This window comes from Callospermophilus lateralis, chromosome 10 (assembly GCF_048772815.1).
Source record: "Callospermophilus lateralis isolate mCalLat2 chromosome 10, mCalLat2.hap1, whole genome shotgun sequence".
In the NCBI taxonomy this organism is placed as follows: Eukaryota; Metazoa; Chordata; class Mammalia; order Rodentia; family Sciuridae; genus Callospermophilus; species Callospermophilus lateralis.
In genome coordinates this window covers 115,125,373-115,146,919 of record NC_135314.1, presented here as the reverse complement: position 1 = coordinate 115,146,919, position 21,547 = coordinate 115,125,373, and the positions used below count along the sequence as shown (strand labels likewise).

General features: G+C 37.2%; 1 pseudogene; it reads left to right on the top strand.

Moving 5' to 3' along the window:
• The first annotated feature begins 2,746 nt into the window (after positions 1-2,746).
• LOC143407925 (S-adenosylmethionine decarboxylase proenzyme-like) lies at positions 2,747-21,174 on the top strand (annotated as a pseudogene).
• The last annotated feature ends 373 nt before the right edge of the window (positions 21,175-21,547 follow it).

The window sequence follows — 21,547 nt, the reverse complement described above, 5'->3', positions numbered from 1 at the left end:
TGTTTGCTGTTTAAGCCACCTCATCTGTGGCATTCTGTTATAGCAGCCTGAACCATGACAGTCGGGTACCCATCTCTCTCCACAAGACAGAGTTTCTGTTTCCCAACCAAGATTGAAATAATCTGTAGTATCAAAATTTTCTGAGGACAGAAAGAATTGGGAAAATCTCACATGCTGATATTAAAAGGAATTAATAGAAATGCTCTTAAGTTTTTTGAAAGAACAATAGTTAATGATCACACAGTTGCTTTCAAACTTTTTTTTTTTTTTTGACGTACTTCTCTTTAATCTTTATTAAGCCAAATCTGAGTAAATGAAAGGTTTATCAAGTAAAGATGAGTAAGTTCAAACTGTGAGAAGTTTAATAAATTCATGATTGGGTTGGTTGATATTGAAGGAATTCGTGAAAGTTTTTGCAGAGATTTAACTATAAATTTGACTTTAAGTATGGTGATTTTACATATGATCTCTATTAAAACAACAACAAAATCTTAATTAAAAATGGATCTATAGGGGCTGGAGTTGTGGCTCAGTGGTAAAGTGTTTCCCTCCCGCATGTGAGGCACTGGGCTCGATTCTCAGCACTACATAAAAATAAATAAATAAATAAAATAACGGTATTGTGTTCATCTACAACTAAAAAATTCAAAAAGTATCTGGCAGCATTCAGGAAAAATAAACAAATATTATAGAGTAAATCACCTGCGTACTCAGAAAAATTCAGCCATTTCATGTGACTGCCAAAGAAATTAATGCTACAACTTAGAGTAGTAGACATCCAGAGTCACACACAAAATGTGACATGGTTTTACCATACACTCTGCAGGGCTAAGATGGTATCTGCAGGGTCACTTAGTTCCTGGGTCTCATTCCAGAGTCCTGTGGAGTGAAAACATCTTAAAGAAAGGCCATGGGAGAGTGAGGGAACCTCAGGAAACGTCTCCATTTGAAAACACAGCTGAACCTAAAGATAGTCACCCTGGAAAAATGAAGATTTGGAAAAATGGAAGGGTGGGTCAGTTGTCATAGGTATTTGAAGAACTGTTTAGAAGCAACTTAGCACCTCAATGTGTTAGAGCTGTAAACACAGGGCAGAATTTTCAAGGGAGGGCTATAGATTTCCTTTCAATATGCCACTTTCTAATCAACAGCTTTTCTGAAGCTTTCAAGGTGGACCTCCTGTGCCATCCAAAGTGCTCCATGAACTGATTATGCAGGAGACTCCAGGCCTGCCTGGTTCCTATCCAGCCTCCAGTTGTGGAACCTGAGAACAAACACAAGCAGAGAGGTTGCTTTCTGGTAGGCGAGATCATACCCAATGCTGCTTAGAAGGTCACTGTGTGTTTGTGGGAAAAACCTGTTCACAAGTGACAACCATGACGACAACATCAATGAAGATGATTGTCAATGACGCCAATCGTGGTTTTTTCACATTTGGGAAATTAGGGACAGTACATTCATTCTCTTGCGCTCTCTCTCTTCTTCTTATGAGTAATTCAAATTAATATAATACATTTTGTTATTTCACAATACACATCAGTATTTGAAAGAAGAAAAAGCTGTCTTTTTTCAGGAAGAGAGTACCCTGGAGCTAAAGTTTGAATTTTTGGCTTGCATACCCTGCAGAGCTTGCTTGAGAGCTGCCTGGGGCTCACTAAGGCAAGTTTTGAACTGCTCAGTAGGTAAACTGGGAGGAGGATTTTGTAACAAAGTTTTACATGTTTTCATATACTGTGTGGCCTTTATGTTTCCATTCTCCAAACCCTTTTGGTTGGTTTAGTAAATAGAGTCCCTGCTGATTCCCCTGCCTGTGGAATCAGGTAAGAACAACTGGGATTTGAGATATATTTATATATCTCTGTGACATCCTCTGCAATAGTAAAATAGTAGTGTTTGCCAAACTGGTTGTTTAATGATTGAGATAACCTTGTGTATAAAGGGGTTAGCAAAATAGAGCAAATAATGAGTGGTGAAAAAGCATTAAATGATGATGACAATGATAATGATAATGATGATATTGATAATCTCAATCAAGTATGATTCCACAGTCAGAGATAGCTAAACTACTGCTTTGCTTTACCCAGCAAGACTTTTTGGACTGTTGGTTTACCAGTTGTCTGCATTAAATTATGTTTTGTTGGGGCTGGGATCGTGCCTCAGAGGTAGAACGCTCTCCTAGCACGGGCGGGACCCGGGTTCCATCCTCAACACCACATAAAAATAAAGGCATTGTGTTGTGTCCATCTACACCTAAAAAAATAAATATCTAAAAAAAAAATAAAATAAATTATGTTTTGCTAAACAATATCAGAGGATATGTAAGCTTCATTGTTAAACGATCAAATGGATATTTGTTATGAATGCTATTCGTAAGTTTATAGAAATATCTTCATTTTAATTGGTATCTGTTACTTTATTATTATTATTATTAGTAGTAGTAGTAGTAGTAGCAGTAGTAGTAGTGTTAGTATTAAATAGTAGTAGTAGAAGAAGTCAAAGTAGCAGTATTTGTCATATTTTGAGGTATGGAGAAGTAAAAATGAAGAGCACATTGTAGAACTGGGTCAAGATCAACAGATATAGTTTTGGAATCTGGAGCAGGAGATTCTTACAGGAGATGATTAGAAGGTGACTGTGTCTTCCATCACCAACTCTCACTTGTTTGATCCTTCTGTGTCAGTGGGTGTCAGGGTGAAAATGAGGGGCAGCATTCCCTGCTTCCCATGGTGTGGGCAGCCAATGCAGAATGGTGGACTCTTTGGCTGCAATCCCAGGTGGACAGTGTCCACCAATGAAGGCCAAGAAGAAACTTAAGTATGGACAGATCCTTCCTGCTCTTTACATAGATAAACAGGGGCAATTGAGCACTGGGCTGGGTCAAGAGCTTTTCTTCAAATGCATCAGAAAAGGACGGTTGACTTGCTATTCTTCTGCCTATGTTGTCAGAGAGGAAGCCAAAGTACTCACAATGACCAATGTGGCCTGGTCCCTCTGACCTTGTCTCCCAGTCATCCGGGTACCTTTTTTGAATTTTAGGGTCACATGTCTACCTCAGAAACTTTGCAACAGTTGCCTCTTTTGTCTTTCTCAAATACTATATAATTTTCCTACTTAAAATTTTTATATTTATGAATGCATTTATTAAATGTATTTCCCCCCAGGCAATATTATCTCCACTAATCCTAGAAAAGAAAAGAGTAAAATCAATCAATCAATCAATCAATAGATCCATGCACAATAGAATAAACTTTAGAATTTAAAAGTAAATATAACAAGCAAGGCTAGGGACTTCATGAATGGGACCTCAGCTTTAATAAATATTATAAAACAGAAAAAATATATAATGCTTCTGGAAGGAAAGACTCAATAAAAATATAAGTACATACTTAACATATTAATATACAAAACCATTTTCTAAAATGAACTAAAATTATCTTCACATATAAAGGCCAATTATTGGTCAAAGAAAATACAGAGAGTATAATTTAAAATAAATTTCACAATAACAGAGCCACCTGTTTGACAGTGACTAAATACAAAATGATAATTTTGCAAACTATATCTATTAGGCTTCAAAATCTAATTTGTCAGCAATATAGTCACAAATACATAATAGTTACCAAACATTTTTTAAGTCTACTTTCTATTTTTTCTTGTTCAGTCTTCATAGTATATAATTACACTGTGATGAGTTTTAAATCTTAGAGAAATAGTATTAATTGAAACAGGTTTTTGTATAAGCATCCAAAAATAAATAATAGAACATTTAAAAATAAGTCTAGTTACTTCACTTGTATAATTTGTTTGCTCTCAGTGTTTATGTATTTTTCCTGGTTAAGTGTATGCTACCTTGTGAGTTCAGCACTTTCCAAGTTAATGTCACAAAGAAAGAGACCATTCACTCCCCACTCATTTAATTTAATAAGATGTTTTCCTTTGGCTTCCCTTGTCCACTGATTTTGTTAGGTTCATAATTGAAAATACTCAGTATTTTTCCTGATTAAAAATAATGTGTGAATGGGCTAGGATTGTGGCTCAGTGCTAGAGTGCTTGTCTAGTATTTGTGAGGCACTAGGATTTGATTTTCAGCACTGCATATAAGTATATGGATTAAAATAAAGATTCATCAACATCTTTTAAAAAATTTTAAAAATGATCAACGAATCTTTGTGTTATGAATAATTCAAAAAATACAGAAAAGCAAGCGCTCCTATCAGGTGAAACACACACACTCAAACAGATCCCTGAATGCAGAACAAAAGAGAAAGTTCTTTCTCAATGTCAAAAGTGCATATATTAATTACAAAACACTCAAGTCCAGGCTGGGCCTGTGAAAGCGGCTATGGGGTGTGGCCTGGCTGATCCCCTCTCAACAAGGCGACCTGTGCCAACAGGCTGCACCAACTTCTCAGCCCCAGGTGTGTCTGTGCTGCTTCCTGGAGAGAGAACACACACCAGATTCCAGCTGTGTCCTCCCCTCTCCCCTGGCAGTCCTGCTGTCCCTTCCATTTCTGTTGCTTTGGAGTGTCCAACTCTTGTGTGTTCAACTTTTTTCTGTCTCAGTTCTCCATGGCAATGACTCTGACATTGTTCACCAATGACCTCTTTATTCCTAAATCAGTGGGAACAATTCAGTCTTTATTTTTCTTAACTCTGGCTCTTTGCTCCATGATATTGCCTCCTCCTGGTTCTCAGACTTCTGCATTTCTTTGTCTCTTTCATGGCCTATTTTTCCACACCATCCTTATATATTCATTTTACCTGGTTACATTATTTGGCACACATTTGTTGGAAAATCCCTTTTTAAATGTCTTGGATAATTACTTACAAGTTTAAAATTCTCAAACCTCTAGTTTCCTTCAGATCCCTGTCTTTGGCTATCAGCTCACAGTGCCAGCAATTTTTTTTTCTGTGTATGACACAGCACCCCAAATTCCCCAGGTCCAAAACAAAGTTCATTTTACCTCGGACCTCTTCCTGTATGTTTCCTATCTTGGCTGAAAGTGCCACAATCCACTTAGCTAGAGACCAGAAGTCTTCTTCAAAACTTTTCCATACTTCATTAATCTAGTTCTAATCAACGGTTACATGTGAATATATCTTGACTCCCCAAGTATTTGTCAAATAATTTTCTCTTCTCCCCTTCATGCTACCAAAGTCTTTAAATTACTTCATTCCATATGCCATCATAATAATGTAACTGAATACAATTGAAACCACAGAATTTTCCTGTTTAAATTCACCATGTCTCCCTGACACGTGCAGGATGAAGCCAGCCTCTAGGGTGGCACGTGAGACCCCTCTGCCTCTCCATTGTATCTCACCCATCACTTCCTGGTGGTCCTCATCAGAACCCACTACCAACCAATTCCCCCAAACCATGTTATTTGCCATAGCTGTCCCTTGGCTCTGTCATCTCCCCTACAATTCTGCTCCCCCTCCTGCCTCCATTCTGCCCTTGCCCTAGGTGACTCCTGCCTAGGCCTGGGCTCAGTCCTGACCCCAGAGCCTTTTGAACCCCTCCTCCTGCCAGCCTTCCTTGACCCAGGGGTTAAACACTCCTGCCATGAGCTTCGTAGCTTTATGAGTCTATTTTTCGCTTTTTTTTTTTTTAACAGACTAAACTCTATGGAGGCAAAGCCTGTGTCTACGTTGGCACCTGTATAACCACAATTGTTACCACAGAGGCCAAGACACCTTTGCATTTAAGATGTACTGCAAATGGACATTGTATCTTTTAACTAGAATTCTTGAACAGTTGCGTACTGCCAAACGGAAAGTCGTGCAGGCACTAGGCCCAAGGACATAATATGTGTTCCATTTTTTAAAATTTTTTCATTGCCTTAATTATATTAAAATTCAAGATCACTTAACAACACACCCTGTAAACTAACAATACACTGAGCACATATTGGATAAATTAAGTGTTTCAATGTCAATTATTCTTGTAATTTGTTTCTCCATTATTATGGTACACGTCCAAAGAAGGGATTAAAACTATTGTTTTATTTAAACTATGTCTACATATTCTCTTTCTTTTTCCCTGAAGATGTTTTCAACAAAGTAAGAATGTTCTTGGACGTGGTAGCAAATATGATAAATGTTATTACATCTACTGCGAAGTTAGCCATGAGCTGGACGTGGCCTAATGATATCAATTACGTGTTTATTTTAAATTTAACATTTGTATGTGCTCTACTGAGCCTGATCCAAATTTTGAATGTTTCCTAACTTGAATAGATCAAGATGTGACTGAGCATCTTACTGGTAAAAAATAAAGGATATATATTGTCAACTACAATGCATATTTGCTCAAAAATAAGAAATAGAACAAGAACATTTTTAGTTATAGGTTTAAAGAAAGTGTTTTATATGAATTATATCATTACAACCAATAAAACATAGTATTTTAAAATAAACCTTTGATATTCCTTTGGTAGTTCTGAACAACTCAGAATGGAAAATAAACTTACTTTCACATACTAGAGTGCTAAAATCATGTTTGTCAGATCAAGAAAATTAGCAATTCCTCTGCCACTTTCTCAGATCTTTTTATCTAAATCTCAAGATTTTTTTTTTTTTTTGGTACTGAGGATTGAACTCAGGAGCACTCAACCACTGAGCCACATCCCCAGTCCCATTTTGTATATTATTTAGAGACAGGGTCTCACTGAGTTGCTTGGTGCCTCACTTGGGCTGAGACTGGCTTTGAACTCCAGATCCTCATGCTTCAGCCTCCCAAACTGCTGGGATTACAGGTGTGTGCCACCATGCCTGGCTTAAATTTCATGATTTTTAACTATGCTAAAAGCCATGGCTGGCAGATGACATTACACTTTCAGTTTTACATATGCATCAGTGTTTAGAGTTAATATCTAAGAATCCTGGAATTGCTAGGGACAGAGTTTTCCTGCTATATTCTCTTTTCTAGTTTTTTTTTTTTTTTTGTCTATCCCAACCATATACTTTGAAAAACTTGCAGCTTTAGGGATATGCATTCACTTCCTATAAACTTACCCTTTCAGAGTGTACAGTTTCAAGTTTGGGTGTACTCCAGTTGTGCAACCATTATCACTGAGCTACAGGAATGGGCCCAGAACACACAATGGTCTGGCTGTCTTCCCAGACCTTCCCTGCTCTCTGGTGTTCCTGGCCTGCTAACACTTACATTCCATTTCCATGTGTTTCCTAACTTTGGTTCTTTTTTTTAATTATTTTTGTTTTTCCATTTTTCATTTGATGCTTGGGCTTCTGCCCTGGGAACCTGGCATTTGTCTTATCTCTGATTTGACACTTTTCAGGCACTTTGCCTTAGAATATCTCACTAGTGCTCTCCTTTTGTTCACCATTGCAGCTTCTCCTGTCTTATTTATTAATCAAGAATCTACCTATAGATCAGGGCCATGCTAGCCACTCAAGCCAGATGAGTGTTTGAAATGTTTGTTTCCAATTTTTGTTTCCTGAGATTCAGTCCTTGATGAAGCTAAAAAAGAAAAAAAAAAAAAAAAAAAAGCAACAAGAATAAACTTAGAATCTTCCTCAAATGTAAAGGGAAAAAATAGAAAATTTCTTTAGGGTGGCACACACTTGTAATCCCAGTGGCTTGGGAAGCTGAGATAGAAGGTCATGAGTTCTCAGCTGAGACCTTGTCTCTAAATAAAATACAAAATAGGATTGGGGATGTGTTCAGCGGTTGAGTGCCCCTGAGTTCGATCCAAACTAAAAAAAAAAAAAAAAAAAAAAAAAAAAAGTTTAGGAGAATTGAGAGCTCAACTTCAGGAATTGGGAATTTCTACAAATTTCTGAAAAGCCAGGCAAATAAAAATAGATACATCCTAGTGAGCCTGTGGCTTTTGAATCTAGATTATGCCTCAAATAATCACATAATTTTCAGTGCAGGACAAACCAAGTCAGAGAGTTCACACTGGAAATGGAGTGTGTGTGTGAAGAAACATTTGCAGTTGATACTTTTACCTGTGGCTACCTTTGTCCTTACACTCTGCCCTGACCAGTGCCTTGAACTGAAACCCCTGTCATGTCCCCCTGAGGATGTCCAATCTGACCCTCCATGGGGAGATCTTCTTCTCTTGCCTTAGGATAAGTTGGGTAAATAGCCAAAGAGCAGCTATGGTCGGGTACCTTTCCCAACTCTGGAGAAATGTTCCTGAGCCAGCATGTGAGTTTCAGGACAGCTAGAAAGCAAGAACATGGATTTTGGTTCCAGAACTCCTAGAACTGAACTCCAGCTTTGCAACTCATTGACAGGTGACTTTGACGAAGTCACCAAACTTGCTTTGTTCTCAGTTTTCCCCATTGTGAGATGCTACAATAGCACCTGTCCTGGAGGTTTGTTATAGCATAAAATGTGTCAATAAATGTAAAGGGATTGTGAGACAATCTAGCAGAGACTGAGAAATACTTTTATCAACTTTTTTTTCCAGATGCCTATATCACTGGTGAATATTTTTTTTTTTCAGAATAGAAAGTTCAAATGGCACACCAATGCTAATCACTAGGTTTATGACTTTGGATATTTAACTGGTTCCACCTGACTTTGTATTTCTTGCTGGTAAAATGAGATACATAATTACTTGGGAACATTATGCTAAGTGAAATAAGCTAGTCACAGAAGGACAGATACTATATCATTCCATTTGAGATATCTAAAATAGACTCTTAGAAGCAAAGAGGAAAAGCTTGCAAGGGACCGAAAAGGAGGAAATAGGAGAGCTGCTACTGAATAGATCAAAAGTTTCAGTTTTGTAAGATGAGTTTCAGATCTGCTCTACATAATTGTGTCTATAGTTAACAAAACTCTATTATACTTTTAAAAATCTTTTAAAATGGAAGATCTCATATCCTTATCATGGTTTTTAAAAAAGCTTCAATTCTTGCCTCTGTTTATCCCACAGTGACCTAATAAGGTTTGTTTCTCAAAGGCTCAGGGCTCACAGTAGCAAGCATCTCCTAAAGCATGCAGAAACTTATTCACAGAGGATCAGCAGGAACCTGTTTTTGCAGCATCTTACACAGATGTGGTGTTAGTCAGCTTTGTGTCCCCATGACCAAAATACCTGACAAGAACAACTTAGAGGTGCGAACATTTATCTGGGGCTCACAGTTTCAGAGGTTCAATCCACTTTCAGTTGACTTCACTGACTTCATCCCTTTGGGTCCGAGGTGGGGCAGAACATCATGGAGAAAGGGCATGGCAGAGGAAAGCTGCTCAGCTCATGGGAGCTGGGAAACACAGACAGAGGGGAAGTGTCTGCAGGGAAGATGCACCCTTCCAGCGCATACCCCAATGACCCACCTCCTGTAGCCTTGCCCTACCTGCTTATAGTTACCAGCAGTCAGTTCATTCAAACAGGATGGACTGATGAGGTCACAGCTCTCACAATCCAATCATTTCACCTCTGATTACTCCTGCATTAACTCAGGAACCTTTGGGTGACAGCTCATATCCAAAACCATAACAGATGTGCTTGTGGAAATACTCTGGCCCTGGTGCATTCCCTTTTTAATGGAGTAAGAATAGAGGTGATCTTGCTCAGGAGAACACATACTTAAAATGTTAGTGCCAGTTTCTTAAGGATGTGCTGGGAAAAGCCGGCTTACTAGCACCTGGAGACAGTGCAGGAAGTTGTCAGATCACTCTTAAGGAGAGGGTTCCAAAATTGAGAAATAGCTCTCCTGTTCTTATGCATAATATTGAAGGACAAAATATAAATTATATTTTCTTCAAAGTTATTAAGAACTATATAACTTAAAAGCATCTACCTATGAAGACAAAAAATAATGGTGAAAGATTACAATGAAGAATAAAATACACAGAATGTATAATGCACATGACATTATGTCTTAACATAAATATACAAGTTTAATTTAAATATTAAAATACATGTTCTTTTCTTTTTGGTATCTAGGATTGAAATCAAAGGCACTTAACCATTGAGTGACCTGCCCAGCCCTTCTTAATATATTATTAAGAGACAGGGTGTGGCTAAGTTGTTTAAAGGTCATGCTAAATTGCTGAAGCTGGCTTTGAACTCACAATCCTTCTGCCTCAGTCTCCTGAGCCAATAGGATTATAGGCATGTGCCATCGTCCCTGGCAAAAAAATACCTTTTCTTAACAATATTTTTATGGTGAATCTAACTTGTAACTGACAGCTCAGCACTGGGAATGAGATATGAAATTGATAGCTGAAGGAGCAAAGAAAAAAAAGAAACCCCAAAGAGTGTTTTAGCTAATTCAATTATTCCAAAACAAATAGTAAGGTCTTGATGCCACTAATTTCACACATTATTATTTTATAATACATTCTGTTATTCATAAATACACAAGAATAAATTTTATATGTACAATCTACATGTGCTGTTTGAACTTGAATGGAATATTTGTTTCTATGCTATATTTCTATGATGAACTCACAATAACTTTCCCCAAATCCTTAGTTGATGAGATGAAGCTGGGATTCAGACCTGCATTTACTCTATCTTGGTGCCTACAACATTTTAAACTGGATGGAACAGGGAAGGGTTAGCTTTCTTCCACATGTAAAGTGATATCGCCCTCTTTCCAATGCTGGCTTCATAGGCCTAGGTGTTGTGCAATTGCTCAGGGGTTCCACATGTGGTTTAAATTGTTATTGTCTCTGTCTTGGAGATATTTTTTTTTTTAAACAAGAGACTCCACATTTCTAGTTTTCTTTGGGTCCAACAAATTATGAAACCATTCCTGTTTCTGGAAAATATCTAGACAGCTCTTTAAATAGTTTCTATCTTTGTAATCAGTATGAATAAAAAAAAAAAAAAAAAAAACCTAGGCTAATCAACTAACAAAAACATCCCTGGACAATCCTGGGACTGTTCCATTTCTTCTCATCATTACTAAAACTGCTTCCCCTCTCAGACATCAATTTCTTCTTCCCACCAGGGCTGGTACTCCTTGTGCTCACTTGGTGCCAAAGTGCTCTCCAGCCACGAGGCTGCCTTCCAGAGTTTTCCAATAAGACACTCCGTGGAGTGCTGTAGCTGTCTACAATGTTCTTCATTTTGGCTTGAGCAAACCTTTTGGCAAGCTGCAGGATGTGGGACAGATGTGACTTCCTCTGGTTTCCTGAAGAAACACTTCCACCTTTGGAATTCATCCCCAAAATGAGAAGGGGTGGGGAGGAGAGAAGAAGAAGTGAGAAGACATAAAGGGAAAAGAGAGATGACAGCACTGTCCAAGTTTCCTGCTTCTCAGACAGAACGCACCACCTTTCCCTGTGTTCCTATAGACTCCTCTTTAATGGCTCTTACCACCTGGTAGAGGTTTAAATTTTTGCTCCTTAGCTCTGTAAGTAATGGAATATTGTCTAGTTCATTTGTTTGCCCCCAGACCACCAAAATTTTGATGAAATGTTTGGTAAAATTAAATGCAACAATATGAAAAAGAAAATTTCCCACAGTGGCTTTGGCACCTATACATTCCCATTAAAATTATGTGTTTTTCAGGTGAGCTGTGTGTAAACTTCCTAAAACTAAAACTTAATGAAACCCTAAAATGGATGTGTAAGTGCTTCATTACCTGAAAGCAATGTTTCCAATTAGTTTCTTTTTCTGGGTTTTATTTTCCCCCATGCAATTTAGCTAATGTTTTCGCTAAAGAGAAAGTGAGCTGCTGATTAAATTAATGTCTTCCTATAAGATAAAGTGAATCACTATTAGCATAAATCCTTCCTCAATAGCATCTGACAAACCACTGCTAATTATCCAGCCAGCCACAAATGTACTTTTCAGGCTGCAGGCTTATGAGTTTCTTTTTGCCTTTTGATTCTTTCTTTCTTTCTTTCTTTCTTTCTTTCTTTCTTTCTTTCTTTCTTTCTTCTCTCTTTCTTTCTTTTTTTCACTTATTTTAATTTAAAAAAAGAGAGAGAGAATATATGATTGTCAAGAGAAATAAGAACAGTGTGCAAAGTCATCAATGAAAACGTCATGAATGCTAAAAAATTTTAAAAATTAAACAGGAATTCCAATCTTATACCAATTTGTTGAGCAAATAAAGTATGATTTTCCAACTATTTTATGAGGTCAGAACAGGGTGTGCTAGGGCAGACTTGCAGACACCCCCAACAGTGAATTCTGAGCATCACTTCTCAGTTCTGCTTTTCCTATGTGATAAGCACCATGACATAACAAACTGAATGAGTTATAATGCAGATAATTATCAGTGAATTAAATTACAAATATGGAAAAAATTTGGAAAAATGGGGAAAAATAAACAAGGAGAAATTTGGAAATCATGAGAAAAATTAAATCTCATATGCATCTGTCTTTAATTAATTTGCCTTGAAGACTGTCCAACTCAATTCATCAAATGTATGTATAAATGATAAGTAACAATGCAAGCATATTGTTTTTCCCAATATTTAATTATAAAAATTGCCAAACACACAGAAAAGTTGAAATACATTACAGCGAATACCCACGTACCCTTCACCAAGATCAAGCATCAATAGTTTTTTAAAGCTCCCAGGTGATTCTGGCCTGTGGAAGTTCTGAGACCACTGTGTTATTCCAGGGCTTTTTATATTTTTCACACTTTACCATGACCTGGGAATGGTGTCACAGGTTTGTAACCCCAGTGACTTGGGAGGCTAAGACAAGAGGACCACAAGTTCAAGGCCAGCCAGGGCCCTGTCTCACAAAAAAAAAAAAAAAAAAAAAAAAGTTGGCCATGAAGCTCAGTGGTAGAACACCCTGGGTTCAATTCTTTAAAATTAACTTGAGATTGTTAACACCTAGATTATTGACCCCATTCCTGGAGTTTCTGATTCAGTATGTCTAGGGTTGGGCTCTTGAATTAGCTTTTCTTTCTTTTCTTAAGAAACTCTCAGATTCTGTTAATGTTGCCAACTCAAACCCACACTCTGGATAATATTCTACTCTGAAAGATGGGATATAGGGGACAGAAGAGAAAGGAAAGAAGGGCATCATTGGCTTGCTTTGGTATGCTTTGGTGGCTGGAAGGAGTCCATGCACCAGGGGTTTGGTTGTCTTTTAGACGAGAGGACAGGAAAGTAAGTTTTGTTTTGTGTTGGGAGTAAAGAAAGTTAGGGCAAAAGTAAATGTCAGTACCTTTGGAGGCAGATGAGCAGGAAGATCATGGAGAGCTGCCCTGAGGGCTTCGAGCATTTTAGTCTAGTTCTGATGGCCAGAAAAAGGGTACATGGATCTGCTCATGCATAATCATGAAGTTACAATCTATGAAAATTACTCATGTAGTGGCCAAATTAAGCTCTAGATCTCTGTCTCCACAAGTTACGTCACACACGTAAACTGAACGTAAACTATAAAGTGCAACCATATTGATTCTAGCCTTTCTTTTTTCCCCTCTCAAACAAAACCTGAGAAAGCTGTTTTGCATTATCAATGTTCCCAACATCTGTGCAATTGGAAAGTCAACTTTTTCACTTAGAGGTATGAATTTTCATTGCAGTCATTTGAGAAAGATGGGTTACAAACATGTGGAACCTAAGCCAAACCCTTCTAATCTAAATGGAAGTAAAAAGTACTCCTCTACTCATGCAGTGTTTTGAAAATTAACAATTTTCTGAAATTATTCTTTAGCTTTTGCATGTGGAACCGAGGCTATCCGGCCCAATTCCATTCCTCAGTGCACGGAAAATGGTGGTTGTGGAACAGTTCTGAGAACACAGGACTTAAGGGAAGTGTTTCTTTGTATTGCTACATAGAGTTCAATTGTATGAATATACTGCGGTTTCTTTATCCATTGTCTTGTTGATAGAAAAACAAGCTATTCCCAGCCTTTAGCTATTAGGAATAAAGCTGTTATGAACATTCTTGGACAAGTGTTTTAGTGAACATGTGCATTCATTTCTCTTGCATAAACATTTAGGAGTTGAATTGCTGGGTCAAAAAATAAACATAGGCTTTGTTTTATAAGAAATTGCCAGAACTTTTTCCAGTGTGGTTGTACCATATTACACTCCCTTCAACAATGTGTGAGTCACGGCTGCTTTATATTCTCTCCAAAATTCAACAAGTTCTTTTTTCATTTTAGCCATTCTGATGATTATATATGGTTACGTTCTTATGACTTTCAAAGGTATTTTCCCAATGGCAAATGACGTTGAACAATTTTTCATGTGTTTATTGGTTATTCATATCTCATCCTTTATTAAATGTCCATTGAAATATTTTGTTCATTTTTAAGTTATTTGTCTTCAAATTACTTTGTTAAAGAGGTTTTATACACACAGAGATAACAGTCTTTTGTCAGATATATTTGCAAATATGTCTTTCCAGTATTTGTATCATCTATTCTTTTTCTTGTCTTTGATAACAAAAATTTTTAATTTCCATGAAATATTTTAATTGTTTTTGTCTTTTGCAGTCATTGCTTCCTTCATTCTAAGAAACTTTTGCTTATCTTCAAGTTACAAAGATACTGTACTCTTTTAATTTTTCTAAAACCTTCACCAACTTATCTATTACATTTATTCTATAACACAGCCCTAGCTCGTTCTTGTGTTTCACTCTAGATGGTGTTGAAGCTAATTAGTCCCACGTGGCTCTCAAGGTGTCCAGAGCAGTGTTTGAAAAGTCTTCCTGTACCTGTTGGATCCCTTTGACATCCTTGTCAAACCTTGTCAGGTTCAGATTGAGAAAGTGTCTTATTGTTCCTCTCTCACTGAGAATTGGCACAGATGAATTTTGCCAAATGCCTTTCTGAAATCTATTGAAACACTCATCTTGATTCTATGTTTTGTAATTCTACTATGGTGAATTATGTTGGTTGGGAACATCTGTACAGCCTTACTTCCTTAGGAAGAACCCCTGGATTAAGATGTATTGCTCTTTAATATACATTACGGAGGAATTGACTTCCTAATACTTTGTTAAAGGTTTTTTTGTCTTTATTTATGAGGAATATTGGTTTGTTACTTTCTAGTTTTATAATATTTTTGTCAGGTTTCCATATTTAGTTTATGTTGTCTTGACCAATTAGTGTTTTTTTCTCCTATGATTTTTTTTAAGTTCTTTTTTTTTTTTTTTTTTTTTTTTAGTTGTCAATGGACCTTTATTCGATTTATTTATGTATGGTGCTGAGAACCAAACCCAGTGCCACACACATGCTAGTCAAGCACTCTACCCCTGAGACACAACCCCAGCTCTCTCCTATGTTTTGTCAGAATTTTTGTAATATTGGTGTTGCTTATTTCTTCGTATGTGTGTTTGTGTGTGTGTGTATGTGTGTGTGTGTGTGCGTGTGTAGATGGACACCACACCTTTATGTGGTGCCAAGGATCAAACCCAGTGCCTCACAAATGCAAAACGAGCGTTCTGCCACTGAGCCACAACCCTAACCCCTGGTATTACTTATTTCTTAACTGTTAGAATTCATAAGTGAACCATCTTGGTAGGAAGAATTCCTTGCAGGTAAGGCTTTGATAGCAACTTTAATTCCAGAGGTAAACACAGGAACACTTAGGTTGTCTGTTTTATCTTGCCTTAGTTCTCGTAAATCATGTTTGAATTTTCAGAAATTTGTCTGTTGTATCTCATTTGTTCCATTCCTAATAAACACATTTATTTTTTCTCCCTTTTCTTTTTTGGTAAGTCTAATGAGGTTTGTGAATTTTGTTAATATTTTTTTGTTGATGTTTATATTTAATTGAATCTCGTTCTTGCATTTATTAATTCTGTTCTTGAATGTACTTTGATCTTTTTTTTTAGTTCTTTAGATGAAACCTTAAAGAATTCTTTTTAGAAATAATTTCCTAATATAGATTAAAATAGAAGTTTTCCTGTAAGCACCACTTTAAACGCTTCACTTTAGATATAAACTTTGATGTTGTATGTTTTATTTCTTATTTAGTATTGTTTCCTCTTTTGATATCTTATTTCATCCACAGATTATTTAGAAATATATTACAGCCGGAAGTGGTGGCATACCCCACTGACTGGGAAGGCTGAGGCAGGAGGATAGCAAGTGCAAGGAGAGTCTCAACAATTTAACCATCAACAACTTAGCTAGACCCAGTCTCTAAATTTAAAAAAATTTAAAAAGTGCTGGTGATGTAGTTCAGTGATTAAGTGTTCCTGGTCTCAATCCCTGGTACCAAAGAAAGAAAGAGATATATTACATATTTTCACAAATTTTGAAGATCTGTTTTTAGGTATACTTTTTATATTTCAATATTTGCACAAAATAAAATAGAATGTTTTAGTATCATAAATGCCCTCAACCATCTTTGCTAACACCTGTTTTGTGAAAATGAGTCTGTCTGAAGTGACACTCGAGTCTTCTTATGTCTACATCACACATATTTTTACCTACTAGTGCCAACTTTTGTGTCTTTATTTTAAAGTATAACAACTGTATGTGGCATAAAATTGGATCTTTTTTTAATCCATACTGAAAATTTCTTTTAATGAATCTGTTGAACGTGGTCTTCTCTGACCATCACGGTGTCCATCTTGGTCCCCTTGTTAAATAGCTGATGCAAAATACTGGCTTCTCCTTTTAGGTGTCACTAGGGTCTCTAGTCTCTGACAGTCCCTGGCAGTCTTCCCTTACTCAATCATGTCACCCAAAAGCCAGTTACAAAAGAAAATAACTCAATATCCATTAAGATTTCATTCATAGTATTTCAAGGGTTTTCTTCCATTTTGGGAATTCACAATAGGAGGGTGGATAGCTAAGCAAAAACAGCGTTACTCTGGATTAGGTAGAGGGGACTGAAGGGAGGGGAGAGGGTATGGGTGTAGGAAGGATTTTAGAATGAATCAGACATTATTACCCTATATACATATATGACTACATGACCGGTGTGATTTTACATCATGTACAACCAGAAGAATGAGGAATTGTGCTCCATTTATGTATGATGTGTCAAAGTGCATTCTAGTTATATATGTTCTGATTATAATAATTAGAACAAATTAAAAAATTCTATCAGATCATGGTACTTTAATTAAATTGTTCCAGATATAGTCATCAACTCTTTCACAGATTTTTTTTTTAAATAATGCTTCATCTAATGATCTATATATTTAAAAGAACTTGCACATTAGAAAATATATCTTTCAGGATTGTCGTTTTGGTAAAGTAACACATACTCAAAAATCCTGCTTTATTTCTTCAGAGAAAGTCTATCACTGGCTAATCTAGAGATCACAGGATGGCTCTGTGTTAGCTTCCTTGACACTGAGAGTCTCTGGGAAAATGAGGTTCATCTGCAATGTTGACTTGCCACTTTTGGTTTCCATTCTCTAAATCAGTTCATGTTCCAGGAAGGGTGCTTATGTCACCATGTACCAGGAGGAATGAAGAGAGGGTCAGGAAAGTGTGTATGCTAATCATCTTCTAATATACTATCCACTTCTAATGATCCAGAACTTCATCATAACACTGCATCTAGCTACATGGTGGGGCAGGGGTTCGGGGTTGGAAATCGTCTCTTTGTTCCTGGTTTCATATAAAGTCAGCAAAATCTAAGAGACCTAAGGGGCAGATATGACCACCACTACAATTACTTTCCACTCATGATTCCATGATTCTAGTGGTGTTAGAGAACACCCTGACCTCTCTCTGTTCTCTCATTTTCTTGCCTCAGGGAGCAGAGATGAATAATTGGCCTGGAGAGTTTGAAAGGAGAGACTGGGTATGAATAGTTCAATGCTGTTTGTTTGAAGAGGCAGCTGCTCTGCAGGGAACGCACATCATAGCTCCTCTGTGAAGTGAGTTTCTAGTGGCCAGTCTCCACAAGAGAGGACTGTGGTTTCCCAGCTCTGCCTAGGGCGGTAAGAGTGTTTCCGACCATGTACCCTCTGCAAGGCCATTTCTGCCAGAGAATGTAACTATGTCTTAAAAATGGCATTATTAGCATGAAAATGCTGTCTGCTTCACTATTGGGTCTATCTCCCAAGTGATTTTATTCCCAGGCAAAGGGCAGAGATAATATAAGGGGATCTCTCCATAAGCCAGCAAGATGGACACAAGCTAAGACAACTGAGAAAATATGCTTTGGAAACTTTCAAGAAAAATCATGCTTTTAATAATTATCGCAAGATAAATATTTTTGTGCCTGGGTATAAAACAGTCACTACTATATTAATTGGATGGTTTATTATCTAATAAAATGGTAATGGAAACAAACGAGTTCAAAGGATCTGAAATTCCATAAATTACATTATGACAGAGACACCATCTATTGTCATCTCCAGAAGGAAAAAAAAGGGGCATCTTTTAAATTACTGTCAGCAATAAAAATTCTAAAGCAGAAAATTATTTTAGTTTTTTGATGATGTCATAATATCCTCTCCTATGTTCTTTATGCAAAAACACACTTGAGATTTTAACAATCACACCAGGCCCCTTTGTGGCAGAAACACAAAGAAGATCATGTGAAGAATTAGAAATGCCAAAGTTATGTGTAATTAAAATCTAGTGCAAAGCTAAGCTCTGAGAAAAGTTAGAGAAATTTGTGGGGCCAAAAACTAAGGAATACTCTGGTATTCACAAATACATTGACACTTTTCTTTGGCTTCTGCAAGTTGCTAATTTTCCTTTAACAAGAGCTCTTGATTTCACTTATCATGGGCAAGCAGTGGTGAGTGGGGTCTTAGGCCAGAGCAAGGGGGATATTATAACAGAGGCCCTGAATAAAATGAGATCATTTAAAGTGATACACCCCAGTAAAAAGGTGGGCTAGGAAACATTCATCCACCAGCAAAGAAGAGGAAGCTTGATTGTTTCCTCCTGTGCTGGAGGTAAGGAAAAAAATTACCCACTATGAATTAAGAATGACATGTTGCCTTTGTTGAGGGGTTCACATTTAAAATGCATTCTTGTCTCAGAAAACAGCAAACTGAGGGTATAACATAAAAAGTTGGCTTGAGGGCCCACACACTGGAAAGCAGCACTGGAAAGCAGCAGCCTACAAGAGACTGAACTGGGTATTGGCACCAAAACACAGTGGCAGACCAATGGTACAGAATAGAGGACACAGAGACTAACCCACAGAACTACAATTCTCTTACATTGGACAAAGGTGCCCAAAACATGCATTGAAGAAAAGATAAACATCTTCAACAAATGGTGCTGGGAAAACTGGAAATCCATGTGCAGCAAAGTGAAATTAAACCCCTATCTCTCACCATGCACAAAACTCAACTCAAAATAGATCAAGGACTTAGGAATAAATCCAGAGACTCTGCATCTAATAGAAGAAAAAAATAGGCTCTAATCTCCATCATGCCGGATTAGGCCCCAACTTCCTAAATAAGACTCCTATGGCACAAGAATTGAAATCAAGAATCAATAAATGGGATGGACACAAACTAAAAAGTTTCTTCTCAGAAAAAGAAACAATCTGTGTGGTGAATAGAGAGCCTACATCTTGGGAGCAAATCTTTACCCCTCACACATCAGATACAGCACTAATTTCTAGGGTATATAAAGAACTCAAAAAGCTAAGCACCAAAAAAACAAATAACCCGATCAAAAAATGGGCAAAGGACCTGTACAGACACTTCTCAGAGATAATATGCAATCAATCAACAAATATATGAAAAAATGTTCATCATCACTAGCAATTAGAGAAATGCAAATCAAAACCACTCTAAAATTTCATCTCACTCCAGTCACAATGCCAGCTATTATGACTACAAACAACAATAAGTGTTGCCGAGAATGTGGGGAGAAAGGCACACTCATACACTGCTGGTGGGACTGCAAGTTGGTGCAGCCAATATGGAAAGCAGTTTGGAGATTTCTTGGAAAATTGGGAATGGAACCAACACTTGACCCAGCTATCCCTCTCCTCGGTCTATACCCAAATGACTTAAAAACAGCATACTGTAGGGACATGGCCACATCAATGTTTATAGCAGCACAATTCACAATAGCTAAATTGTGAAACCAACCTAGATGCCCTTCAGTAGATGAATGGATAAAAAAAAATGTGGCATATTACACAATGGAATATTACTCAGCAATAAAAGAGAATAAAATCATGGCATTTGCAGGTAAATGGATGGAGTTAGAGAAGATAATGCTAAGTGAAGTTAGCCAATCCCCAAAAACCAAATGCCAAATGTTTTCTTTGATATAAGGAGGCTGATTCATAGTGGGATAGGGATAGAGAGCATTGGAGGAATAGATAAACTCTAGACAAGGCAAAGGGGTTAGATGGGAAGGGAGGGGCATGGGGTTATTAATGATGGTGGAATGTGATGATCATTATTATCCAAAGTACAGGTATGAGGACACTAATTGGTGTGAATATACTTTGTATACAACCAAAGATATGAAAAATTGTGCTCTATATGTGTAATAAAAATTGTAATGCATTCTGCTGCCATATATTAAAAAAAGAGAGAGCAACTGAACTGTATCTGCCTCTCTTTCCAACAGACTCAAGTTCAATGTTTGCTCACACGCATGTGCAAGTGCACACAAAGTTTTAAAAATCATTTTTTAAAAATTTACATAGAATTATAGCAAAAAAAATAGGAAACTAAACTTTAGTAACTGCTGGAACAATCTCCGGCAGCGGCAGAAGAAGAGGTTTAACTTAGTTGATTTTCTGTGGTTGTTGGTTGGTTACCTTCTCACAGTAATGGAAGCTGCACATTTATTCAAGGGACCAAGAAGCTGGTGGAGGTTTGCTTCTCCTGGCAACACTCTGATGCAAACCGAGGGTCTGGGGGATCTTGTCACTCTTCCAGGATCTGAATGGGATGTACTTTTGAAAGATGTGCAATGACAGTCCTAAGTATAACAAAACTTGACAAGCAGGAAGCTTATATACTCAGAGAGTAGCATGGTTGTGTCCAAGAGCTGTTTCATTTTGAAGGCATATGGTACCACCCTCTTGCTGAAAGCATTGGTCCCCTGTGGAAGCTTGCTAGGGATTACAGTGGGTTTGACTTAGTTGAAAGTTTATTTAATACTTGGAAGAATTTTATGAAGCCTCCTCACCAAAAGACACCCATCTTGGGATTTCCAGGAAGAAATAGAGCTTCTTAATGCGATTTTCCCAAATGGTGTCACATATTTTCTGGAACATATGAATTCTGATTATTGGTACTTGTATACTTGGGATTACCTGTCTGGGTAACAAGGCAACCAGACCAAACCCTGGAAATCTTTCCCTAACCACCACCTTGTAGATGCAGAAAGCAGTAGATGAAGGACAGCATAATCATTTTGAAGTGTATTCATTATTACATCAAGGAGTTAGCTCTCTTGCATGAATGTTCTCTTCTGTGTTTAGGTGTTTTATGCCACTCTTGCTGTGAAATTGAAGTACATGCAGAAAAAAAAATTACTATGTAAAACATCACCACACTTGTGAAAACAATTCAGTTCAGTTTATGCACGTCATAATATTTCTGCAAGTATTATTCAAAATTCCCCAAAGAAGAGGCTTTTGTCCTTGCTAGGTATTGGCCTCAGCCTAATAATTTGGGACTCTTCTATTAAATTGCTGTCAGAAACTTATATCCAGTTACCTCCATTTTCTAGAACC